The 9,177-nt window shown below is 35.8% G+C and overlaps 1 non-coding gene across 1 annotated transcript; it reads left to right on the plus strand.

Annotated features, from left to right (window-relative positions):
• The first annotated feature begins 1,383 nt into the window (after window positions 1-1,383).
• LOC130953221 (small nucleolar RNA R71) lies at window positions 1,384-1,487 on the plus strand. The gene has a single exon (XR_009075393.1). It is a non-coding gene; the product is annotated as a small nucleolar RNA R71 (small nucleolar RNA).
• Window positions 1,488-9,177: the final 7,690 nt, after the last annotated feature.

Below are 9,177 nucleotides of genomic sequence, written 5' to 3' on the forward strand. Positions count from 1 at the left end.
TCCTATGAGCATTTCATCATCTTCCTTCCTAGTGTCTAGGATTATGAAATCAGTAGGGATAAAGGCCTTCAACCTTTACTAGCACGTCCTCTACTATTCCATAAGCTTGTCTTATTGGACTTATCTGCCAATTGTAAGAGAACAAGGCAGGCTGTACCTCAAGATTCCCAGCTTCTCCATTACAGAGAGTGGCATAAGATTTATCCCTGACCCAAGATCACATAGAGCTTTTTCAAAGCTCATGGTGCCAATGGTGCAAGGTATTAAAAACTTGCCAGGATCTTGTTTCTTTTGAGGTAGAGTTCTCTGAATCCAAGTATCTAGTTCACTAATGAGCAAGGGAGGTTCACTTTCCCAAGTCTCATTACCAAACAGCTTGGCATTCAGCTTCATGATAGCTCCTAAGTATTGAGCAACTTGCTCTCCAGTCACATCCTCATTCTCTTCAGAGGATGAATATTCTTCAGAGCTCATGAATGGCAGAAGGAGATTTAAAGGAATCTCTATGGTCTCTAGATGAGCCTCAGATTCCTCAGGATCCTTAATAGGAAACTCCTTCTTGCTTGAGGAACGTCCCAGGAGGTCTTTCTCACTAGGATTTTCGTCCTCCTCCTCCCTTGTGCATTCGGCCATATTGACTAGTTTGGCCTTGCACTCTCCTTTTGGATTCTCTTCTGTATTGCTTGGGAGAATACTGGGAGGAGTTTCAATGACTTTCTTACTCAGCTGGCCCACTTGTGCCTCTAGATTTCTAATGGAGGATCTTGTTTTCATTCATGAAACTGAAAGTGGCCTTTGACAGATCAGAGACTATATTGGCTAAATTAGAAGTGTTTTGTTCAGAATTCTCTGTCTGTTGCTGAGAAGATGATGGATGGCTTGCTATTGCCCAGCCTGTTGCGTCCACCATTGTTAAAACCTTGTTGAGGTTTTTGTTGATCCTTCCATGAGAAATTTGGATGATTTCTCCATGATGATTTATAGGTGTTTCCATAAGGTTCACCCAAGTATTAACCTCTGCCATGGCAGGGTTCTCAGGATCATAAGCTTCTTCAGAAGCTGCCTCTCTAGCACTGTTGGATGCATGTTGTAATCCATTCAGATTTGAGAGATTATGTTGACCTGTGAGTCACATTTTGTTCGAGCCAATATGGCATTCAGAGCATCAATTTCAAGAACTCCTTTTTCTGAGGTACCCCATTGTTCACGGAATTCTCTCAGAGGTGTACATAAACTGGTTGTTTGCAACCATGTCAATGAGTTCTTGAGCCTCTTCAGGCGTTTTCTTCAGGTGAATAGATCCACCTGCAGAATGGTCCAATGACATTTTCGAAAATTCAGAGAGACCCATAATAGAATATTTAATATGGTCCTTCTGAAAACATGTCAGATGGACATCTTTTGGTCAGCTGCTTGTATCTTTCCCAAGCTTCATAGAGGGATTCACCATCTTTTTGTTTAAAGGTTTGAACATCCACTCTCAGCTTGCTCAGCTTTTGAGGAGGAAAGAATTATCCAAGAAAGCAGTGACCACTTATCCCATGAGTCCAGGCTGTCCTTGGGTTGTGAATCCAACCATACTCTAGCTTGTCTCTTACAGCAAAAGGGAAAAGCAGAGTTCTGTAGACTTCAGGATCAACTCCATTCGTCTTTACAGTCTCACAGATCTGCAAGAACTCAGTTAAAAACTGATAAGGATCTTCAGATGGAAGTCCATAGAACTTGCAGTTTTGTTGCATTAAAGCAACTAGTTGAGGCTTAAGCTCAAAGTTATTGGCTCCAATGGCAGGAATGGAGATGCTTCTTCCATCAACTTAGATGTTGGCTTTGTGAGTCACCAAGCATTCTCCTTGCATTATATTATTATTTCCGTCTGCCATCTCTTTCTTTGTTCGAAATTTCAAGGGTTCTTCTGGATTGTTGTAATTTAGCTTCTTTTAATTTTCTCTTCAGAGTCCTTTCAGGTTCTTGATCAATTTCAACAAGAGTGCCTTTATCCCTGTTCCTGCTCATATGAAAGAGAAGAAAACAAGAAAAGAAGAGGAATCCTCTATGTCACAGTATAGAGATTCCTTTATGTTAGTAGAAAAGAAAGGGGGTAGAAGAATGAAGAATGATGGATTCGGTTTTATGAAGAGAGGTGAGAAGTGTTAGTAATTAAATAATTAAATAGAAGAAGAAAAGAGAAGAGAAATTCGAAAATAATTTTGAAAAAAAGTTAGTGATTTTCGAAAATTAGAAATAAATTATAATTAAATTTAAACATGAAACAATTAATTAATTAAAAAGAACTTTTGAAAAAGGAAGAGATATTTTCGAAAATTAGAGAGAGAAAAGTAGTTAGGTGGGTTTTGAAGAAGATAAGAAACAAACAGAGTTAGTTGTTGATTGAAAAAGATTTGAAATCAAATTTGAAAAAGATAAGAAGATAAGAGGTTAGATAAGATATTTTGAAATCAAATTTTGAAAAAGATAAAATTTTTTTGAAAAAGATAAAATAAAAGATAAAAATATTTAATTCAAAAATTTTAAAATTAATTACTTCACTAACAAGAAACTACAAGATAAGATTCTAGAACTTAAAGATTGAACCTTTCTTAACAAGAAAGTAACAAACTTCAAATTTTTGAACCAATCACATTAATTGTTAGCTAATTTTCGAAAATATGATATAAAGATAAGAAAAAGATTTTGAAAATATTTTGAAAAATATTTTTGAAATTTTCGAAAACAATAAAAAAAAATGAAGAAGATATGATTTTTGAAAAAGATTTTGAAAAGATAAGATTTTTTTTTTTTAAAATTTGAAATTTTGACTTGACTTGTAAGAAATAACTAATTTTGAAAATTTTTGACCAAGTCAACCCAAAATTTCGAAAATTTGGAGGGAAATAAGGAAAAGATAATTTTTTTGATTTTTGAATTTTTGAAGAAAAACACAAAATGACCCAAACATGAAAATTTTGGATCAAGACACAGATGCATGCAAGAATGCTATGAATGTCAAGATGAACACCAAGAACACTTTGAAGATCATGATGAACATCAAGAACATAATTTTGAAAAATTTTTGATGCAAAGAAAACATGCAAGACACCAAACTTAGAAATTTTTAATGCATGGAAAATATGAATGCAAAGATGCACATGAAAAACAACAAACAACACAAAACAAGAAATCATCAAGATCAAACAAGAAGACTTGTCAAGAACAACTTGAAGATCATGAAGAACACTATGAATGCATGAGATTTTCGAAAAAAAATGCAAGAAAAATTTTAAAAGCATGCAATTGACACCAAACTTAAAAATTTAACACAAGACGCAAACAAGAAACACAAAATATTTTTGATTTTTATGATTTTCTAATTTTTTTGTATTTTTATTAATTTTTTTTCGAAAATAAAAGTTGGAAAAACGAAAAATAAAAGAAAAATTTTGAAAAAGATTTTTGAACAGAAAATTACCTAATCTGAGCAACAAGATGAACCGTCAGTTGTCCATACTCGAACAATCCCCGGCAACGGCGCCAAAAACTTGGTGGACGAAATTGTGATCATATGTTCTTTATACTTTGATGATGTTTACTCTTAGGGCACTGTTTATTTTCTTTACTTGAATTCACAACTCCGTTCAACTAACCAGCAAGTGTACTGGGTCGTCCAAGTAATAACCTTACGTGAGTAAGGGTCGAATCCACAGAGATTGTTGGTATGAAGCAAGCTATGGTCACCTTGCAAATCTCAATTAGGCATATTAAAGTTGTTTATGGTTTCGGAAATATAAAATAAAAAGAAAATACATAATAAAAGGGATAGAATACTTATGCAGATTCATTGGTGAAAATTTCAGATAAGTGCATGGAGATGCTGTATGGCTCACGGACGCCTGCTCTTCTACTGCTTCTACTCAATCCTTCTTATTCCTTTCCATGGCAAGCTTTGTATAGGGGTTCACCATCAGCTGTGGCTACTTTCATTCCTCTCGGGAAAATATCCTATGCGGCTGTCACTCGCACAGCTAATCAGTCTGGAGGCATCACCCATGGTGATGGCTACATCCCATCCTCGCAGTGAAAGCTAATGCTCACGCACTCTGTCACAGTACGGCCAATCACCGGTGGTTCCCGCTCCTACTGGAATAGAATCCATTGATTCTTTTGCGTCTGTCACTACGCCCAGCAGGTTGCAAGTTTGAAGCACGTCACAGTCATTCATTACCGGAATCCTACTCGGAATACCACAGACAAGGTGAGACTTTCCGGATTCCCAGGATCCTACTCGGAAAACCACAGACAAGGTTGGACTTTTCGGATCCTCATAAATGCCGCCATCTATCTAGCTTATACCACGAAGATTCTGTTGGGGAATCTAAGAGATACACATTCAAGCCTTGTTGCATGTAGAACGGAAGTGGTTGTCAATCACGCGTGTTCATAAGTGAGAATAATAATGAGGGTTATCTAACTCATTAGATTCATCATGTTCTTGGGTACGAATGAATATCTTGGAATAAGAATAAGATAGAGACCGAATAAAAGAAGATAGAATTGCATTGATACTTGAGGTACAGCAGAGCTCCACACCCTTAATCTATGGTGTGCAGAAACTCCACTGTTGAAAATACATAAGCAAGAGGTCCAGGCATGGCCGAATGGCCAGCCCCCCTAAACGTGATCAATAGTCCCTTAGGATGAAGAATAAAACAAAACTGAGACCAAAGATGTCTGATACATTAGTAATTCATCCTATTTATAATAAACTAGCTCCTAGGGTTTACATGAGTAAGTAATTGATGCATAAATCCACTTCCGGGGCCCACTTGGTGTGTGCTTGGGCTGAGCTTGGTCTATCCACGAGCTGAGGCTTCTCTTGGAGTTGAACTTTGAGTTATGACGTGTTTTGGGCGTTCAACTCCGGATCATGACGTTTTTCTGGCGTTTAACTCCAGAAAGGAGCGTGTACTTGGCGTTCAACGCCAAGTTACGTCGTCATTCTTCGAATAAAGTATGGACTATTATATATTGCTGGAAAGCCCTGGATGTCTACTTTCCAACGCCGTTGAGAGCGCGCCATTTAGAGTTCTGTAGCTCCAGAAAATCCATTTCGAGTGCAGGGAGGTCAGAATCCAATAGCATCAGCAGTCCTTTTGTCAGCCTTTTTCAGAGTTTTGCTCAAATCCCTCAATTTCAGTCAGAATTTACCTGAAATCACAGAAAAACACACAAACTCATAGTAAAGTCCAGAAATGTGAATTTAACATAAAAACTAATGAAAACATCCCTAAAAGTAGCTTAAACTTACTAAAAACTATGTAAAAACAATGCCAAAAAGCGTATAAATTATCCGCTCATCAAACACCAAATTTAGAGTTTGATTGTGGGGGCTCTGTTTGACTCTGTACTGAGAGAATCTCCGCATGCTTACTCTCCCTTGTTACAGAAGGATAACCGTGTGCCTTAAACACAAGGTAGTCCCCATTCAATTGAAGGACTAATTCTCCTCTGTTAACATCTATCACAGCTTCTGCTGTGGCTAGGAAAGGTCTTTCAAGGATGATGCATTCATCCTCCTCCTTCCTAGTGTCTAAGATTATGAAATCAACAGGGATGTAAAGGCCTTCAACCTTTACCAACACGTCCTCTACCAATCCATAAGCTTGTCTTACTGACTTGTCTGCCAATTGTAATGAAAATATGGCTGGCTGTACCTCAATGATCCCCAGCTTCTCCATTACAGAGAGTGGCATAAGATTTATGCCTGACCCTAGGTCACACAGAGCTTTCTCAAAGGTCATGGTGCCTATGGTACAGGGTATTAAGAATTTCCCAGGATCTTGTTTCTTTTGAGGTAAAGTTTGCTGAACCCATGTATCAAGTTCACTAATGAGCAAGGGAGGTTCACCTAGTCTCATTACCAAACAACTTGGCATTCAGCTTCATGATGGCTCCTAGATATTGAGCAACTTGCTCTCCAGTTACATCTTCATCATCTTCAGAGGACGAATAATCTTCAGAGCTCATGAATGGCAGAAGGAGATTTAATGGAATCTCTATGGTCTCTATATGAGCCTCAGATTCCTTTGGATCCTCAATAGGGAACTCCTTCTTGCTTGAGAGGCGTCCCATGAGATTTTCCTCATTGGGATTCACGTCCTCTCTTTCCTCTCTAGGTTCGGCCATGTTGACTATGTCAATGGCCTTGCACTCTCTTTTTGGATTCTCTTCAGTATTGCTTGGGAGAGTACTAAGAGGGGTTTCAGTGATTTTCTTACTCAGCTGGCCCACTTGTGCCTTCAGATTTCTGATGGAGGACCTTGTTGCATTCATGGAACTTAAAGTGGCCTTAGACAGATCAGAGACTAAATTTGCTAAGTTAGAGGTATTTTGTTCATAATTCTCTGTCTGTTGCTGAGAAGATGATGGATAAGGCTTGATATTGCTGATCCTATTTCTTCCACCATTATTAAAGCCTTGTTGAGGCTTTTGTTGATCCTTCCATGAGAAATTTGGATGATTTCTCCATGATGAAGTATAGGTGTTTCCATAAGGTTCACCCATATAATTTACCTCTGCCATTGCAGGGTTTTCAGGATCATAAGCTTCTTCTTCAAAAGATGCCTCTTTAGTACTGTTGGATGCATTTTTCCATCCATTCAGATTTTGAGAGATCATGTTGACTTGCTGAGTCAACACTTTGTTCTGAGCCAATATGGCATTCAGAGCATCAATTTCAAGAACTCCCTTCCTCTGAGGCGTCCCATTATTCACGGAATTCCTCTCAGAAGTGTACATAAATTGGTTATTTGCAACCATGTCAATAAGTTCTTGAGCTTCTGCAGGCAATTTCTTTAGGTGAATGGATCCACCTGCAGAATGGTCCAATGACATCTTGGAAAACTTAGATAGACCATAATAGAATATATCTAATATGGTCCATTCTGAAAACATGTCAGAAGGACACTTTTTGGTCATCTGCTTGTATCTTTCCCAAACTTCATATAGGGATTCACCATCTTTTTGCTTGAAGGTCTGAACATCCACTCTAAGCTTGCTCAGCTTTTGAGGAAGAAAGAATTTATCCAAGAAGGCCGTGACCAGCTTATCCCAGGAGTCCAGGCTATCTTTAGGTTGTGAGTCCAACCATGTTCTAGCTTTGTCTCTTACAGCAAAAGGGAAAAGCATGAGCCTGTAAACTTCAGGATCTACTCCATTTGTCTTAACAGTGTCACAAATCTGCAAGAACTCAGTTAAAAACTGATAAGGATCTTCAGATGGAAGTCCATGGAACTTGTAGTTCTGTTGCATTAAAGCAACTAATTGAGGTTTCAGCTCAAAATTGTTTGCTCAAATAGCAGGAATTGAGATGCTTCTTCCATCAAACTTGGACGTGGGTTTAGTAAAGTCACCAAGCATCCTCCTTGCATTATTGTTGTTTGGTTCGGCTGCCATCTCCTTCTCTTGTTCGAAAATTTCAGTAAGGTTGTCTCTGGATTGTTGTAATTTGGCTTCTCTTAGTTTCCTCTTCAGAGTCCTTTCAGGTTCAGGGTCAGCTTCAACAAGAATGCCTTTTTCCTTGTTCCTGCTCATATGAAAGAGAAGAGAACAAGAAAAGAAGAGAAGAGGAATCCTCTATGTCACAGTAAAGAGGTTCCTTATTGTTAGTAGAAGAAGAAATGGAATAAAGAAAGGAGAATTCAAACAGAGGGGTAAGGATAGGGGCAGTGATTTGAGATGAAGAGAGGTGAAGAGAAGTGTTAGTAAATAAATAAATAAATAGAAAAAGAGGAGAAGGGAAGAATTTCGAAAATTAATTTTGAAAAGGAGTTAATAATTTTCGAAAATTAAAGGTGAGATAGAATTAAAATTAAAATTTAAAACAATTAGTTAATTTAAAAAGAATTTTGAAAAAGAGATGAGATATTTTCGAAAATTAGAGAGGAAAAAGTAGTTAGGTGGTTTTGAAAAAGATAAGAAACAAACAAAATGTTAATTAGTTAGTTGAAAAAGATATTAAAATCAAATTTGAAAAGATAAGAAGATAAGAAGTTAGATAAGATATTTTGAAATCAAATTTTTGAAAAAGATAAAATTTTGAAAAAGATATGATATAAAAGATAAGATAAGATAGATTTAATTTTTAAAATTAAAATTAATTACTTGACTAACAAGAAACTAAAAGATATGATTCTAGAATTTAAAGATTGAACCTTTCTTAACAAGAAAGTAACAAACTTCAAATTTTTGAATCAATCACATTAATTGTTAGCATAATTTTCGAAAATAAAGATAAAATTAAGAAAAAGATTTTTGAAAAATATTTTTAAATTTTCGAAAATCATAAGATAAAAATGAAAAAGATTTTATTTTTGAAAAAGTTTTGAAAAGATAGGATTTTTAAAATTGAAAATTTGACTTGACTTGTAAGAAACAACTAATTTTAAAGATTTTTGACTAAGTCAATTCAAATTTTTGAAAATTTGGAGAGAAATAAGGAAAAGATATTTTTTATTTTATTTTTTTGAATTTTTAATGATGAGAGAGAAAAACACAAATATGACCCAAAACATGAAAATTTAGGATCAAAACACTTAATGCATGCAAGAACACTATGAATGTCAAGATGAACACTAAGAACACTTTGAAGATTATGATGAACATCAAGAACATATTTTTGAAAAATTTTTGATGCAAAGAAAACATGCAAGACACCAAACTTAGAATTCTTTAATGCATGGACACTATGAATGCAAAAATGCACATGAAAAACAATAAAAGACACAAAACAAGAAATCATCAAGATCAAACAAGAAGACTTACCAAGAATAACTTGAAGATCATGAAGAACACTATGAATGCATGAATTTTTGAAAAATGCAAGAAAAAATTTTTAAAGCATGTAATTGACACCAAACTTATAAATTGACTCAAGACTCAAACAAAGAACACAAAATATTTTTGGTTTTTATGATTTTATGAAATTTTTTTTTGTATTTTTATTAATTTTTTCGAAAATTATATTTTTGAAAAACGAGAATAAAGAAAAATTTTTGAAAGAATTTTGAAAACTTTTTTGAAAAGAAAATAAAAAGAAAATGACCTAATCTGAGCAACAAGACGAACCGTCAGTTGTCCATACTCGAACAATCCCCGACAACGGCGCCAAAAACTTGGTGGGCA

The sequence above is a fragment of the Arachis stenosperma genome, chromosome 9 (genome assembly GCF_014773155.1).
Source record: "Arachis stenosperma cultivar V10309 chromosome 9, arast.V10309.gnm1.PFL2, whole genome shotgun sequence".
NCBI classification, from domain to species: Eukaryota; Viridiplantae; Streptophyta; class Magnoliopsida; order Fabales; family Fabaceae; genus Arachis; species Arachis stenosperma.